The 18872-nt window shown below is 37.9% G+C and overlaps 1 protein-coding gene across 1 annotated transcript in view; it reads left to right on the plus strand.

The window, feature by feature from the left end:
• The first annotated feature begins 401 nt into the window (after window positions 1-401).
• The window catches only part of LOC136866433 (2-oxoglutarate dehydrogenase complex component E1), a 250108-nt gene continuing 231637 nt past the window's right edge, over window positions 402-18872 (plus strand). Inside the window, exon 1 of the mRNA XM_068226528.1 lies at window positions 402-521. The gene's annotated coding sequence lies outside the window, so the exon portion shown is untranslated. The remainder of the gene's footprint in view (window positions 522-18872) is intronic.

An 18872-nucleotide genomic window follows, 5' to 3' on the forward strand; every position in this document is an offset into this window, starting at 1 on the left:
GTGAACGCAACCGGGGATGGCTCCCAGTGAAAGAGAAATAACCACCTGCTGCCTGTCCCAAGCTTCAAAGCCTGGCCTATGATCCTATGATCTGTCTCCCCGTGAGTGTAAGCATTAGTGTGTATCTACGTGACACCTGAATAAGCATAACAATATGGGGAATAAAGGAATCCATCAGAATTTCCACTAGCCAATACAAATATCCCCCCCCCCCCCCCCCGCCGAGATAGGCATCCAAAAACCTCTAGATTTAGTGGGAAAAATCACTAAATTTGCAACACTGGTCAAAACTCTCCCTATTCCCTTTGCTCCCTACCTATTGCGTATCCTACCCCTTAAGAACTTCGCAATCAGCTAGTCTAATTGCATCTTTGAAGCTTCTTGTGCATAGTTTCTAGAAATTTCTCGTTGCATCGAGTCGGTCGTACCGGTACTTGTGTAGTATGTGTATTATGTGTATTATGTGACTTCCTCAGCGAAATAGATAGTGTACCATACATGAGAAGTAAGAGGAGAAAAGGGTACGTTATTTGGAAGTCTCTTCTCTCTTTTTTTTTTTTTTTTTTTTTTTTTCTTTCTTCCCACCTTTGTAGGTTAGGTAATGGAAGCTATAATATAAATTTCCGTCGGCTTGCAATCGCTTTCGAAGTGTGTAGGTTGTAACGGGGGTAGGAATTGATGTCTACCAATAACGTCAAAACAGTCGCGTATTCTTCGCTTTCTTCCTTCCGTACCATATGATTGTCAGAATACGTAGGCTAGGTTTATACTTAAGTATTTTCTTTGTACTGTGGTCAATTTAAATGGTATTGTATGGCGATATTGCTTTCTGTATGCACATTAATTTTATACTTACTTAAAAAGCAGTTTCACATTTAATTACCGGTAACACGGAAACTACAGTTCTTCCAGCAGAGTGTAATGCAGTGGTTGTGTTACAATGTGAATGGTAAAGCGGTGTAACTCAAGGATTTGCAGTTTCGTGAGATCTTATAAGTACCGGTACATGACATTTGGATCAGCGACGTGAAATAACTCGAGAGTAATATCATTGATGAAGTCCTTTGTATATATGTACAGCAGAATCTTGATAATTCGAGATAATTGTGTGTGTGTGTGTGTCGGGTGGGGGGGTACCTCGGATTTGGAATAACTTGGGCTACACGGAGCAACACAGAGAAAATCGTGAAACGTGAAAAAATCTTCAACGATTGAAGCAAAGGTCCTGTATTGTCATTTCTTAGTGTTATGGCATGGATTAAGGTTATTTTTTGAAAATGTCCTTAATTGAGTTTGTTTCTGAATGTTGCATCGTTTGTGTGCAGCAATGTCTCGCCCTCGCTTGAAGAACCGGGTTTCAGTGGGAGTTGCCTCTGGTGGTTGTTCTACGTAGCATAGTGTGGCCAGCACAGTGAGACCCTTTCTACGAGACATCTTTGGCACCTTCTCTTATAAAACTTCTTCCTCGCCATCTTTTGTTGGTTCATTCAACATTTCAATGATTGATGCATCTTTAAGTTCATACTGTTCATCACTCTTCATCCATTCCATAACTTTGATTTCACTAACATTTTTACATCCGGGTATATGTGAGATTGGATTACATTAGATCTGACAAGTTTATGTCATAATCATTGCTGTCATCAGAGTTACTGTCAGCAGACACAGCAGTTCCTAAAAATCTTCCATGATTTTGCAAGTGTCTCTGGCTTCACTTCGTCCTTTGATTCTGCTAACCAGTACACTATGTCCCCCATGGTTATGTGTTTGAGGAAGTTTATGATGTATTCCTAACGTCTGTTGCTTCTAGAAGTGAATGTAGCAGGCAGTACAGATATTTATTTATTTATCTATTTTTAAATGTATTTTTTGACATTCCAAAACATCCTGATCCATAGGTTGTATCAAACTTGTTACGTTAGGGGACAAAAATAAAGCATGAATTCAATCGCATACTATACTAAATACTGCTTTACTTCTAAATTGACAGTTCGCAAAACATGCGAGCATCACCTTATTTCTGTTGCCAGCGCTCTACTGCCGCAAGAACAGCTGATGCAATACGACTGCGGCAAACAGTCATCGTAAATTGTAATACTGTACTCAGAAAAGCTAATGAATTGAGATTACAAACAAATTCACAAACACTCTGTATGTATACACTTACTAACAACATCCAACACTAAAACGAGAATACATTATTAAGAATAAAAGAGAATGAAGAAGTAACACATCACTCACTGCTAATGGTTGGCACAGGAAGGAGGTTATGGCCTACAAACGGAACACTCCCCTGATCTCGGAGTCTGAAACCCTCTTACTATGAATCATGGTCACTATCACCAACTGCCAAAGATATTAAATTTTCAGTGCAGTTCTCCACTACACCTTCATTTTTCCACGCCTCACCGCATTACTGTTTGCGTTTTGCACACAACTTTCCTCCAGTCATCGGCACTGACATTCACCACAGCTTCGGCTAAAAAATTTTTCCACATCAAACAGTGAACTGCTTATTTTTTGTCGCAACATAATCCTTAATCCACCAAGCTCGATAGCTGCAATCGCTTAAGTGCAGCCAGTATCCAGTAATACCAATATAAATGGTCCGTTATTGGACATTATAAATTTTCCAGCTAACTCATTCTTGGTTGCCAGCGTTTCGCTGCACTTTCTATTTACATTTACAAGCTACTCTCACTTCATCGTTCCACTTACATATTTGACTTTTCCCATTTTTGCACACAGGTGTTCCTTGGCATTCCCTTGCTGTTTCTACTACAGCATCCTGTCTCATGAACCTGCTTACTGTCCATTGTTTGGAGTTTTCACTAATCATATCCATGTATTTCTGGAGATTTTCTACCCTTATTCATTTGCAGACGCTATTCTTCTCTTTTGTTATCAGAGATCTAGAGATACTCTGGAGATATTGACTTAATTCACTATGGATCAGATCCCCAGAAAATCTGCACATTCCTAACATATTTCCTGAATTCAAAGTCTTAAGATATAGTCTGTTACAGATCTGGTGTGCCTACCCTCCCTTGTGTAGTGGTGAATAGCCTTATGCTCGAAGAATGCGTTCATAACTGCTATTCCCATATCAGCATAGAAGTTCAGTAAACACTTCCCATTCATATTAACTTCCATATCTTCCCCACACTCATTCATCACCGTCCCATATCTTTCAATTCTATTTCCAACACTCGCATTGAAATTGCCCATTAGCACTATCCTATCCTTGCTTTTGAACGTGATTACAATGTCACTCAATGCTTCATAGAGCTTATCAACTTATTCCTCATCTGCACCCTCACGGGGTGATTACACTGAGACAATTCTTGTCCAAATTCTTGCAACTGCCAGATCTACCTATATCATTCGCTCAGTTGTATGCATAAGTAAAACTATGTTGCGTGCAATAGTATTCCTGATGAAAAGTCCTACCCCACACTCTGCCCTTGCCTTTTTAACACCCATCAAGGACACTATATAATCTTGGAAATCTTCCTCGTTATATCTTCTTATCCGAAAATCATGAACTCCTAATACATATAGATGCAATCTTCTTGCTGACTCGGCCAGTTCTTCCTTCCTTCCATAAGGCCCATTAATATTAACAGCTCCCCATCGATTCTATATTGTTCGCCAAATTGTTTCCAAGGAGTCCCTCGCCTGTCAAATGGGAGTGGGACTCTGTTACTCCCATAGGTCCAAGGCTTGCTTAGAACGATCTGAATGTGCTCGGTAAAAAATAGGGCAATTGGACTAGGCAAGAGTGGGTGAATGGGTGGCTACATTTCTATAAAACACAACTCGGATAATTAGAGTAGGTGAAGTGTTATCTGATTGTGAAATGGTTAAGATGGGGAGGGGGTCCCCGCAGGACAGTATTATTGAACCCTTATGTTTTGTTATATATATATAAATGCTATGAGTAAAGATCTGGAATCACAGATAAGGGTATTTGCAGATGATGTTGTACTGTATAGAGTAGCAAATGAGTTGCAGGTTTGTGAGAAACTGTACAAGAACTTAAACATTGTGGTGAAATGGACAGCAGACAATGGTATGATTGTAAATGGGATGAAAAGTCAAGTTGTATGTTTTTCCAAGAGGAAAAGTCCTCTCGGTTTTAATTATTGTGTTTTGAAAGGGTGATAGTTCTTCATGGGGAACAATGCAAGTACCTAAGTGTTAATATAAGGAATGATCTTCAGTGGGGTAATCAAATTAACAAGATAGTTAAAAAAGGTTACAGATCTCTTCACAGGGTTATGAGAGTATTTAGGGGTTGTAAGGATGTAAAGGAGAGGGCATATGAATCGCTGGTAAGACCGCAGCAGGTGTGATGGGTCTGCATTTGCAGTGTTAGCCAGGCTAACACCATCTTGAACAGAAGATCAACCTAATATTACGGCGTAGAAATTGTTTATTTAATACTGTATAATATATTATAACAACAGTAAAGCCTAATTCTCTTACGCATAAATATCACTTCAAGTGATGAAAGCTCCACATTTGTTGAATGATTAAGATATGCTGACATTGCACTCTGTTTGCCGTTTCGCAGAGGCAAACTTGAGGAGATTGAATTCAGTCGGTGCGCGCTTCCGCATTTGATGCACTCAGTAAAACAGCATGGAGCTAACCATGCTGGGAACTAGGCTCGTGTGTTTGCCCAAGTCGAGAGGCTAACTTAACAGTAATCGTTTGCAGTATTCAGTGGTGATTGTTATGAGCGTGTCTTGTGCCTGCAACGGCTTTATTGTTGCTAAAGGGAGATTCCTTTGTAGGATGTATGCTGCTGTGTTATTGAGGACTTAATAAAACATTCTTTCCCTAGCTGAACTATTGCTGCTGAGATACAAATCATAGATTCCCAGTATATCAGCTATGGTAATAGAAAGAATAGGCAAAGTGCGTTGTTTTAATGATTCCTGGTACACAAATGATACGTGGCTGTATGGTTGAAGGAAACAGTTTTCCTTGTATTGCTGGCTTTGCCCTTTATTTTCAACAGATCCGAATGTTTGGACAACAAAAGGAGTTTGTGATGTTAACAGTTATTATGTACTAAAGAAACGACATGAACAGTCTGTAGACCAAGTTAATTCCAGAACAGCTTTGCTGAAGTTCAGTAGCATTAAAATAGAGGAATCCCTATGCCTTCACAATTAATTGAGACAAACACATTAAAAAAAAAAAAAAAAAATCAAATGGGTATTAATAGATACTGTTTATTTCCTGGTGGAGCAAAAGCTGCCTTGTAGGGGCCAAACAAAAATCTAATTGAGCATTTTTCAAACTAACGTTAATGACATAAGATATTTTGCTCTCAGATTTGTAGTGCCTCAGTTTTATTTCTTCTATATAAGTAGGAATACTGCTAGGGACAGCTTGGTGGGTCCCTAGCAATCATAAAAGAAGGATTTCTCCTCTACGCTACTGAGGTATCATTTCCTTTTTTTTTTTTTTTTTTCACCTGGTGGACTAGACATGATACTGCCAAATTATAACTGAAAAATCTTCAAGGAAATATTTCCATGTAAATTACAAATTCCCTTGTTCCTACTTTAAAGTTTTGTACTTCTGGAAACATAATCTGTAGTCATTTTTTTCCTTTTTTATGAAACAAATGCATGATATATACTAAGCATTATTGCCAGTTAGCCCAACTGTAGAAATTTAAGATATAGAAACATTGCAATTAAAGTAAATTTTATTATTTTTCAGATTAAAAGTGAGAAAAAAAAAAAGAACAATAACATAGAAATACTGCGATGCATCTGACATGAGTACCCCTTTCTACCAATCCACTGTGAACAGTGACGACAATTTTCTTCATGCATATGCACTGCAATGGTGGGAGCATAAACTGCATAAACTGAAAGACCTGCAGGGACTGGGCAACTGTCAGGGCAGTGAATTAAAATCCTCAAAATTTGAATGGTAGTGTACCCACTAAATTGGGAAAAAGTGGCGTGCCGCTGGTGGAGTCATTTAGGATTGTGGAAGAAGTCAGGGGAACTGGAGCATCCAACATTCAAAGAATTTTTAAAGGAAATACATGAGCAAAGAAATACCATGTCCCTCATTGCTACATAAGAATTACACATAACACTGAGTCAGTGTGATGATGTGGGGATGCATGACAAGTCATGGTGTTGGTCAACTACATATGATAGATGGCACACTAAATGTCCAAAGATATCAGACTGAGATCTTGAAACAAAATCTGCTACCTTCAATCAACGATTTGTTTCCTTATCAGAGACAGTGCTTCTTTCAAGAAGAAGGTGCACCATGCCACACTGCAAAACTGAACATGAAATGGTTGAAAGATCATCGCATTAATGTTTTGCCATGGCCAGGCAACAGCCCTGACCTAAACCCAATCAAAAACTTGTGGGTCAGACAGAAAGTACTTGTTTTGCACCAGAATCCAAGGAATAAAATGGAACTTGTTGAAACCATCATCCAGGCTTGATCAAAGTCCATAATTACAGAAGATCTTCAAATGTTAGTTGGCTCCATGCCTTGCAGAATCGAAGCAGTAATAAAACCGCAAGAAATACATTTCATAAAACTAATAAAAGGCAAGGGATTCCCCACAAAATAATGATTAACTGTTACGTTTCAGAGACTGTTTTATACTGTGGAATTAATTTTGTCCTCACATAACACCCGTGATGTTGTGTACTTCATATTTCAACCCTAAATACAATCACATGCCACAATATTATGAAGCTTTACAGTAATTTGCTTATAACACCTGTCACTTACCAAGTAAATAGGATAACATAAATATACATTGCATTATGAAAAGTGTTCAGAATTATGTCCACTAGTGTATGTTATTGGTCCTATCGAAAAATACTACATAACAAAAGTAATAGAGAATACAGTTTCCAACCATTTATGACTTAACAGTTTTGCCATACTGAATAAAAATGATCAACAATAACATTACATTGACCATTGTTATGATGTGATTTGTCTCTTCTGCTGCCACTCATCTCCAATAGATGGGATTACTGCTGCATCCCGAGTAGAACAGCATGCCTGAATATTGGCAGAAAGTAGCTGGGAGTTTGATATATGCAGACGGGTGGTACAGCTTGTTATAAATAAATGTAAATATGAGCTAAACAGTTGATAGAGAATCGACCACCTGAGCGAGTACTCTAAATGCAGATCATTGATGATTGATTTTGCAAGTTGACAGACTTATAGGCAACCTGTATGTTAGTGAGAATGGGGCACTACCTAAGTTGGATTCTGATGAATGAAGACAACCCAAAGAGCCAGAAGACTTAACCAATTAAGATTAAAATCCCTGACCTGGCCAGGAATTGATTCTGGTACCCCTTTGATCAAAAGCCAGTATGCTAACCATTTAGCCACTGAACCAGACTGAAGCTGAACAAAAATATCTTCCATGCAGAAATTGAAACAGACTCAGCTTCAGAAAGAAAGTGCTTGTTTCCAAGAGTATATTTAGCACCTGTGAACCCAGGTATACCATTCATTCTTAAATTGAGGCAGTTTCCTTTAAATTTAGCCCTCTCATTTGCAATGAATAAGTTGCCAGGACAAACTTTAAAGTTGGGATAAAACTCTCCAAGCTATTGTTTTGGACAGTTGTATGTAGCTTTCTCAAGAGTTGGTATTAACTTCAAAGTAAAACTCCGAGTTACAACTACATTCAATACGGTTTCTGAGGATATACAATAATACCCGTTTGATTCCAATGAAATGCCATATAAACCTTGGAAAATGTAACTTTTATTCATAAGATATATTAATAGTCCATTTAGAATTTCAATTTACTTTATAGATAGTAATTTTGTGTGTCAAAGGCTTAAGCACTAGTGTTTTAATCAGGGGTAGAGAAAAATAGAAACAATTCAGTAGCTAGCACCTTTTTATCAGGAACCAGCACATTTTTGTAAATAAATATTATGAAAACCACAGGTTAGACTAGGATAAAGCTACGTATTGTTTTTGAAATGTGTCCTTAGGTAGTCCAGTCCGTCAGTTCATATAAAAATGTAATAGAAACAATTTATATTTTAAGAGATACTATCCCAAATAGTTACCAGTCACCTTCAGAGTCAGCATCTTTTGAAATTACATTACATATCCCTGTTTAATTTCCCACCAAAATACAAATGATCAATACTTTGTTGTATTGATGTCCTTTATAGATGGTCCATTCAAAGATATCGTCATGTGATCACTTAAAGTTCGTTATGGCAAGCTTGGTTCGCAGTTTGTGTTTAATAATATTCATTGTGCTGAACCCTTGCTCACATGATGAGATCGATACAAGAATTGTTGCCACTATACTGAGGAACATTCTTAAAAGCGGAAATTGTCCAATCACAGTTTGTGATTTTTCAAGAGATCATTCAGTGATCTCCAGACTTCTTTGAACTCGTACCACTCGCTCAGTATGCGTTCTACGGATTTCTCCTCAATTTGAAGGTGTTTTGAAAAATGTGTGGCAAGAAGCTGTATTTCACTGTTGCCATAATTTTCAAATTGTTTTCCTGAAGGCCAGGAATGTATGTCAAAAACACCAGTGGCACTTTGAATATCCTCATTTTGAAGAAATGTGTCTTTCAGAAAGTTAATTCAACATGCCCAGATATGTTCCTTGTCGTTCATGAAGTTCTTATCCGACACAGCTAATAACTGTATTCCACGGAAAACTCCCAGAAAGTGTTGTAGCAGAAACAGATGTTTCATCCATAGGGCCCTTGGTGTTCTGAAGTTACTACAATGAATTAATTGCATTATTTACATGTACTCTTACCAGACTTAAAATCAGATCATGCCTCATAAATGCAAGTGAAACTCTTTTGAATATACTCAGATAGTCGTGCAAGAATTGAACTACACAAGTATGAAGGATGAGTTTTCGACCTAATCAATACTTTATTTTACATAATGTTTAGAATTATTTACATTAAAACAGTACTGGTTTCGACCTGTAAATAGGTCGTCATCAGCTGTTGGAGAAACAGCTTAATAGCGATGTTGTTGTTTGTTTGAGTCATCAGTCCATAGACTGGTTTGATGCAGCCCTCCATGCCACCCTATCCTGTGCTAACCTTTTCATTTCTACGTAACTATTGCATCCTACATCTGCTCTAATCTGCTTGTCATATTCATATCTTGGTCTACCCCTACCGTTCTTACCACCTACACTTCCTTCAAAAACCAACTGAACAACTCCTGGGTGTCTTAAGATGTGTCCTATCATTCTATCTCTTCTTCTCGTCAAATTTAGCCAAATCGATCTCCTCTCACCAATTCGATTCAGTATCTCTTCATTCGTGACTCGATCTATCCATCTCACCTTCAGCATTCTTCTGTAACACCACATTTCAAAAGCTTCTATTCTCTTTCTTTCTGAGCTAGGTATCGTCCTTGTTTCACTTCCATACAATGCCCCGCTCCACACGAAAGTCTTCAAAAACATCTTTCTAATTCCGATATCAGTGTTTGAAGTGAGCAGATTTCTTTTCTTAAGAAAGCTCTTCCTTGCTTGTGATAGTATGCATTTTATGTCGTCCTTACTTCTGCCATCGTTAGTTATTTTACTACCCAAGTAACAATATTCATCTACTTCCTTTTTTTTTTTTTGCTTTACGTCGCACCGACATCTACTTCCTTTAAGACTACATTTCCTAATCTAATATTTCCTACATCACCTGCCTTCGTTCGACTGCACTCCATTACTTTTGTTTTGGACTTATTTATTTTCATCTTGTACTCCTTACCCAAGACTTCATCCATACCATTCAGCAACTTCTCGAGATCTTCTGCAGTCTCAGATAAAATAACAATATCATCGGCAAATCTCAAGGTTTTGATTTTCTCTCCTTGGACTGTGATTCCCTTTCCAAATTTCTCTTTGATTTCCTTTACTGCCTCTTCTATGTAAACATTGAAAAGGAGAGGGGACAAACTGCAGCCTTGCCTCACTCCTTTCTGGATTGCTGCTTCTTTTTCAAAGCCCTCGATTCTTATCACTGCAGACTGATTTTTATACAGATTGTAGATAATTCTTCGTTCTCGGTATCTGATCCCTATCATCTTCAGAATCATAAATAGCTTGGTCCAACATTATCGAATGCCTTTTCTAGATCTACGAATGCCATGTACGTGGGCTTGTCCTTCTTGATTCGATCCTCTAAGATAAGACGTAAAGTCAGGATTGCTTCTCGTGTTCCTACATTTCTTCTGAAGCCAAATTGATCTTCTTCCAACTCAGCTTCAACTTGTTTTTCCATTCTTCTTTAAATAATACGTGTTAAAATTTTGCAGGCATGAGATACTAAACTAATGGTGCAGTAGTTTTCACACCTGTCAGCACCAGCTTTCTTGGGAATAGGTATAACAACATTCTGCCGAAAATCAGATGGGACTTCTCCTGTCTCATACATCTTGCACACTAAATGAAATAACCTTGCCATGCTGGTTTCTCCTAAGGCAGTCAGTAATTCAGAGGGAATGTCATCAATTCCAGGTGCCTTGTTCCTATTCAGGTCACTCATAGCTCTGTCAAACTCTGACCTCAAAATTGGGTCTCCCATTTCATCTGCGTCAACAGCCTCTTCATGTTCCAGAGCCAAATTTTCTACATCTTTACCTAGATACAACTGTTGGATATGCTCCTGCCATCTTTCTGCTTTGTCTTCTTTCCCTGGAAGAGGCTTTCCATCTGAGCTCTTAATATTCATACACCTAGATTTCCTTCCCCCAAAGGTTTCCTTGATTTTCCTGTATGCAGCATCTACCTTTCCCAGGACCATACAGCCTTCGACATCCTTGAACTTCTCCTTCAGCCATTCTTCCTTAGCTACCTTGCACTTTCTATCCACTTGATTCTTTAATCGTCTGTATTCTTTTCTGCCCTCTTCATTTCTAGCATTCTTGTATTTTTGTCGTTCATCAATCAGGTCTAGTATCTCCTGAGTTATCCACTGATTCTTAGTTGATGTTTTCTTCCTTCCTAACATCTCTTCAGCAGCCCTACTGACTTCATTTTTCATGACTCTCCACTCTTCTTCTATAGTGTTTCCTTCAGCCTTTTCATTTAGTCCTTTTTCAACATGTTCCTTGAAACAATCCCTCACACTCTTTTCTTTCAACTTGTCTAGATCCCATCTTTTTGCATTCTTTCCTTTCTTCAATTTCTTCAACTTCAGATGGCATTTCATGACCAACAAGTTGTGGTCAGAGTCCACGTCTGCTCCTGGGAAAGTTTTGCAATCCAACACCTGGTTTCTGAATCTCTGCCTAATCATAATGAAGTCTATTTGATACCTTCCAGTGTCTCCAGGTCTCGTCCACGTATACAGCAGTTGTTTGTGGTGTTTGAACCAAGTATTGGCAAGGACTAAATTATGATCAGTGCAGAATTCAACCAGCCGACTTCCTCTTTCATTCCTTTGTCCCAATCCAAATTCTCCTACTGTACTACCTTCTCTTCCTTGGCCTACCACTGCATTCCAGTCTCCCATCACAATTTCATTATTAAATCAACTCCTGCATTTCCCCTGTTTGATTTTGTGTTGATAATTCGGTAGTCGCCTGACCAAAAATCTTGTTCTTCCTGCCAACGTACTTTACTTATACCAACTACTTCTAACTTTAGCCTATCCATCTCCCGTTTCAGATTCTCTAACCTATCACAACGATTCAAACTTCTAACATTCCACGCTCCGACTCTCAGAATGTCAGTATTCATCTTCCTGATGATCGCCCCCTCATGTGTAGTCCCCACCCAGAGATCCGAATGGGGGACTAGTTTACCTCCGGAATATTTTACCCGGGAGGAAGCCATCATCAGTACATCATTCGTACAGAGAGAGCTGCATGTCCTCGGGAGGTAGTTACGGCTGTAGTTTCCCGTTGCTTTCAGCCGTGTAGAAGTATCAAAACAGCTAAGCCATGTTGAGTATTATTACAAGGCCGTATCAGTCAATCATCTAGACTGGTGCCCTTGCAACTACCGAAAGGCTGCTACCCCCCTTTCGATGAACCATTCGTTAGTCTGGTCTCTCAACAGATACCCATCCGATATGGTTGCACCTGCGGCTCGGCTATCTGCATCATTGGGACACGCAAGCCTGCCCACCGCGGCAAGGTCACATGGCAATTTATAAATCTCATTTTTTTCAACCGTATTGGAGTTCAGAGTATCAAATTATAATAATTAAAGAACCACCTTTCCAATACACAAAATCCTTATATTTAGGATGAAATCGTTTAATCACAAATTGGACATGTTTCACTCAACTTTGTGAGCATCATCAGCAATAGTTAACATAAATCATTGGTGGGTCAGGGCCCTGATCCTAGTATATATCACAAAAGAATGTCTAATATACATTGATAAAATATATAAATTTAACACTTTAAAATAATCAATAAGATTATTTATGTCTATTAAAACAAAAAATTAAACGATTTCATCCTAAATATAAGGATTTTGTGTATTGGAAAGGTGGTTCTTTAATTATTATAATTCGATAAGGTCACATGGTTCGCAGAGGAGGTATTGTACATAATAAAACATTACTAAAAACTGATTAAACAAGAATGCCTTATTCTAATATAATACTAATGTTATGATCTAAGAATAGCTTACAGAACCACACGCAATAATGCTTCCATTTTACATAACACTAAATCTGTCAATGAAAACAACAAATACAGCCACTCAGGAGTATACCGCATAAAATGCAACGATTGTGAAGCCAGCTACATCGGGAGCACCGGCAGATGTTTTTCTATTCGCTACAACGAACATATCAATGCCACTAAATATAATTGCTTTTCATCCATAGGGCAACATGTCGAGGAACACAAGCATAAGTTCACTAATATTGAGAATGACATGGAAATTTTAAATATGAACCCCACAGGCCCATTGCTCAATATAATGGAAGATTTTTCTATCAATATGGACCAATACGCTAATCCGAACCTCAGCTTAAATGAAATTACAGATAAAACAAACATTCTCTTCAACACAGCCATTCCTATTCTAAAAGACACATATTTAAAAAGAATTAACAGACACAAACCCACACACAACCCAAAAGACACACCCCACTTCCCCCCTTCCCACCGCCTCTCAATCTGAACACTATGACAGCCACACGACGTACATGTAACAGTGTGCAGCACACTCTCGACTATACTTAAGGACATATCCAGCCCACACATAACTAACACACACTCTATAGCACACAAACTATTTAGCTGGCACTCTTTATCAGTTATTCTAATTCCTACTTCCTTTTTCTTTCTCAGATTTTTTAATTTACCTGAGCGTAAATACGAGTATGAAGAGGGGAGCTCTATCAACCTAATTTCTTTAATTTCAGTATGTCATACATAGCGTGATATGCCTCAACAAGTATCCTGAAAACTAGCATGTGTCAGCAACAACATAGACTAAGAATGAACATAGTACCTGTTAAACAAGCTACAGAACCTCAATCTACTGAACGCAACGTTCCTCGCAAAATTATGGCCCACCCTATTTTTAACCTCAACTGTACAATTTTTTTAATATGTGGCACTCATGGGACTCCAGAATGCCAAAGCCCTTCATTATACCATATGTATATATCTTGTTTGATGTAATGTTGGCAACAGCATAGACATTTGAATGGGACTCCTACAAGTCAAAGCCCTATAATTGTACCATATGTATATTTCTTAACATTAGTATTATATTAGCATAAGGCATTCTTGTTTAATTAGTTTTTAGTAATGTGTTATTATGTACAATCGTTATTAAGCAGATTCTCCAACAGCTGATGACCTATTTACAGGTCAAAACCAGTACTGTTTTAATGTAAATAATTCTAAACATTTTGTAAAATAAAGTATTGATTAGGTGGAAAACTTGTCCTTCATACTTGTGTGCATAAATTATCATATGGACAATGAAGCAAATAAATTACAGTAAAAAGTGAAGTGTGATGACAGATTTGAAGTCCTTAATATTCTTTAGAAGACCTTTAGCCGTGATTCCTTCTTCACCTTTCCTTTCAGAAATATTCTCTAAATGCAGCAGTAGGGATTCCCAGTCTTTGACAACTGCATGCAAAGCATTTAATTTGCTTGCAACCCAGTTAGGTGTAAGAACTGCAATTTAGATATTTCACACTCCTGCAACTCCAAAATTTTCTTCAGTTGGCAAAGTCATTTTGGCGAATGCCGATAAAACTTGGAGTTTCCAGAGCGTAGAATCAATGTCATGAAAAAGTTTCACACTTTTCAGTGAGTGAAGAACAATGAGTTGGAGTTGATGTGCAACACAATGAGCGTTTACCAAGGTCTCTATTTTTTTCAGATATTTTTATTACCAAACCATTACGGACACCAGTCATACATAGTGCTCCATCAGTCTCTATTCCTATTAGTTTTGTACCTGTGAAGAGTTCTCCAAGTCCTAACTGAAGCAATTCTGTTTCTAGAGCCTCCATATAGCCATCACTTCTTGCATGCTACAATGGTACAATAGAAAGAAATGTCTCATTCAACTTATTTTCTTTTAAAATGTGAATGTAAAGTATCAGCTCCTCCTCATCAGATTTATCTGTTGATCCACCGAGTAAGATACTGAACCTTCATTGATTTCACATATCAAAACTTCACAAAGATCTGAGGCAATGTATGAAATAAATTCTCTGCATTTTTTATCATTCACATACTTCTCTGAATCAGTAAGATTCAACATGCTTAACACGTTCAGTACCTGCTTCTGAGCGGGACACTAGAATGCCTGGACCAGCCATTTTCATGCCCGGCCCTCTTAACATGCATCACTTAATAAACTTTACCTTTACTCCTGAACTATAAATGATAGAAACATGATACTTTGCGCTTACCTATAGTAAATATTGAGCGTGTGATATCTGGTATCACAGGTTACAAAATACGTCTAATTTTTTGCAGCCTAATCTGTACTTTCAGCATAATGATTACTGTCACTGAAGTGAAGACATGAAAGAATATAAAGGAAGCGTATTCGGGACAGGTTTTAGAAAATATCGGAGTATGAAAAACAGGGTCTTCGGTCCAGTACATTTTATATCAGGCTTTTGGACTATACCTGTGATGAAAATCAACCCTAAAAACTTTTTCAACTCGGAAACAACAATCGGTTTCCACGATTGCATGATCAAATTCTTTGTGAAAGTCTGGGGCGCCGCACTTATCACTTGACTCCCGTATAGAATGGTCTGCTCACACACATACTGATAAAATTAGTCATTCATTAAAATACTCACGTAACTCATAATATCCTGCTCATTTTCTATTTGAAAGTTTATACCTCAATTCCCTGTAAATGGTGGAACAGGTGGACAATAACTAGGATGATTTGTATCAGGCACTTCATTTTCCTTTATAGTCGTATCAGTATCTAATAGTTCTTCTTCCGTAAGAAACTTTGTTTTATAAGCCATTATACTGCCCTTGGTAAGAACGACACACACTGCATTGGAATCTCAAGTACCGACTTGACGCGCGAGGAAGTGCTGAGATTTTCCCGCTAAAACAGCTGAGATAAACATGAGCCCACATAACGCGAGGGTTATCTCAACAAGGTCAACCAATTTCCTGCTACAACCAGTAACTCTGTTTAAGGTGTAAGACTGCATAGATGACGAATATAAACAGCATTGCTTAGTGCGAAACATTAAAGGTCTTGTGTCGTACACGGCCCGCAGCATAGGAGCAAGCTTAAATGTCTTACGCTGTCCATGGTACGCAATGAGTTAACAATGCAACCAAACCTTCAAAATCAGTGAGGGTCCGTTATTTTTTGCAATAAGATGCCATGAACAATGCATTCATGTGCTGTAATATATTAGCCTCCATTTTCTGTACGCACTTAGCTAAAGGTGCACATTTGGTATTTTTCTTGAAACTTTCATCCTCCTGACACTTGAGTGAGGATAGGACTTTTCATTTTTTTTTTTTTTTTTAAGTTTCCAGTTTAAATGGTCCTGAAAATCCGGATAAAACTTCAGAATTTTGGTCAGTAATATTATGAAAGTTCCAAGAGGATTTGCCGTGCTGACCGCACGACACCTTGTAATCTGCAGGTCTTCGGGCTGAGCAGCGGTCGCTTGGTAGACCAAGGCCCTTCAGGGCTGTACTGCCATGGGGTTAGTTTTTGAATACTAGGAAAGTTGCTGCACAATTTACACTTCACAATTCCTTCTTCATAGCGCAGCCACGGTAGTAATTCAAGCCACGATTGCTGAAATTTCGTTTGTCCGATAACACTACCCAGCATGATTTTTGCGACAAAGCATCTGATACGTGATTTTAACTAAATAAGGTCTCCTGATTTCAGAAATGTCATTGGTTCAATTGTATCACATCTAGTTTTCGTGTTAATTGCCATTTACTGTCTGAAAATGTGTCATTGCGGCACAGTGCTGCTTTGTGATAACAGCGAATTGGCTGTTGTTAGAGTGGCCGTGGTTTGCTTAAAGGCTACTTCATAACTAAAACATTCTAGGTTCGATTCCTGTGGCACATTCCGTTTCACTAAAAGAAAATTATACCACAATGCAAACTGTTTTAGATAAAATCAAATATCATGAGCACCGGCGGGATGTGTATAGTGACTTGAAGGTGTGTGGTATTCTATTAGGACAACAAGCAGGCTACAATAAATTCCCTTATTTATTTGAATGGGACAGCAGAGCTACGGACAAACACTGGTCTACACCTTCTTGGCCCAAAAGACAAGTTTTGACACCTGGTGTGAAAAATGTTACAAATGCTGCCTTAGTTGACACACAAAAAAATATTTTGCCATCCCTACACATCAAACTGGGAATCATGAAGCAGTTCGTTGAGGCCTTGGACAAAAGTAGCCCCTGTTTCAGGTACATTGCAAGCAAATTTTCACATGTATATGATGCAAAAGTCAAGGAAGGCACTTTTAATGGACCACAAATTAGAAAGCTTCTGAAAGACAGAAACTTGGAACAGACGATGAATGCTGTGGAACATGCTGCATGGAATTCAACGTCATAATGAAGTTCATAGGAAATATAAAGGATGAACAATATGAAACAATAGTGAAAACGATGCTGGATAATATGAAAGAGTTGGGGTGTAGAATGAGCCTGAAACTGCACTTCCTTCATTCTCACCTTGATCACTTTCTGGAAGATCTTAGGGCTGTTAGTGAAGAGATGGGAGAGAGGTTCCACCAGGACATCAGGGAGGCAGAAAGAAGATACCAGTGGAGGTGGGATGAACCAATGATGGCCGACTACTGTTGGTGTTTGAAAAGAGAAGGCGAACTTTATGCAGTCAGACGTTGGACAGCCAAGCGTTCATTCCAAGGGGACATCTAGAACTGGTAAAGTTTATTTTTTTCACATTTATGAATTCATTAAGATACTGAATAAAAGTTACATTGTTTGCTTGTAAATCACATTTAATTGTCAAAATAAATTGCTTTCATTGCCTCAGAGCTGTTTGTTTATGTGCTTTTGTGTAAATCAGTATTATATTACAATAAATGCTAAATATTTCATTGTAATTTTATACTCAATAATTATGTATTGTATATAATAATTCAAGACAATATTCAACTATTTTAAAGATATATATAATACAAAAAATTATAAATATTTCCAAAATTATCAACATTTTTCAGTACTTTTTATATGCAATATTCAGGTCTGTCTCTTATTTTGATATACCTATTGCGAGAAAACATGACGTGATACGCAGAAACGGACAACGGATTCATGTTCAGCGACCCAAAATTAGTTAAGATCACCTATCACACCTCTTGGCGCAAAAAAAAAAAGTTTAATGCTGGGTTGTGTAATTGAAATTTCAACGTATTTTCAGTGTTTGACTTATCGTCATTTTGAACACCATAACTTTTACACTGGTCATTGTCATCCTGAACACTACAGTCAGCACTTCCATAAAGTGTTTGCTCATATTCAGCCGCTTCTGTGTCACTTTGTTACATTTCCGGACCTTTTTGTGAAGAAATCTGAAAAAGTACATTATTTTTTATTCGCATCAGTCAATTCGTGCAACATTGTTTGTTTAATTTTGCCAGTTTTTGCAAGTGTAATATAGAAACGTAAACACGCAATAGACTACAATAAATCACCACCGTTAAAAGGCTTCTGAGTTCGCGGGCTTTGATGTCTGATGCAACGTTGAAAATTTTCCATAACCACACAGGAATGAAAACAGTCATATTTCTAAAGTGCAAACCGTTCAATACCAAGATGCTGTAATTAAATTAAAAGTATAAATAATGTTCAGTGAAAAAACAAGAATTGGTAAACGTGTCATTCCGTATGTTTTAAATGCAAAGAATGAATTCCACGGGAATTTATCAGCACTGCTATGGTGGCAATAATTTAGGAGCGGCTAGTTACGGGAAGGAAGGCGGTAATGAAGTGTTTGTGGAATTATTTAATGTAGTACAGTGGAACCTCGATATCTCGAAGAATCACCTCGAGACCTAGATTTTATTTCGAGTTAACAGAATTTCGGGATATAGAGAATACCATTTTTGATCATATGTAGCACATAATTGAATCATATGTATCTTTGGGCTTATACTGAATACATTACTTTTAACAGTATTTAAAAATATACAAACAAACTATATATATATTTTATTTTATTTTTTTAAATTTTATTTTTTCTAGTTGCTTTACGTCGCACCGACACGGATAGGTCTTATGGCGACGATGGGACAGGGAAGAGCTAGGAGTTGGAAGGCAGCAGCCGTGCCCTTAATTAAGGTACAGCCCCAGCATTTGCCTGGTGTG

The sequence above is a fragment of the Anabrus simplex genome, chromosome 1 (assembly GCF_040414725.1).
Source record: "Anabrus simplex isolate iqAnaSimp1 chromosome 1, ASM4041472v1, whole genome shotgun sequence".
Lineage (NCBI taxonomy): Eukaryota > Metazoa > Arthropoda > Insecta > Orthoptera > Tettigoniidae > Anabrus > Anabrus simplex.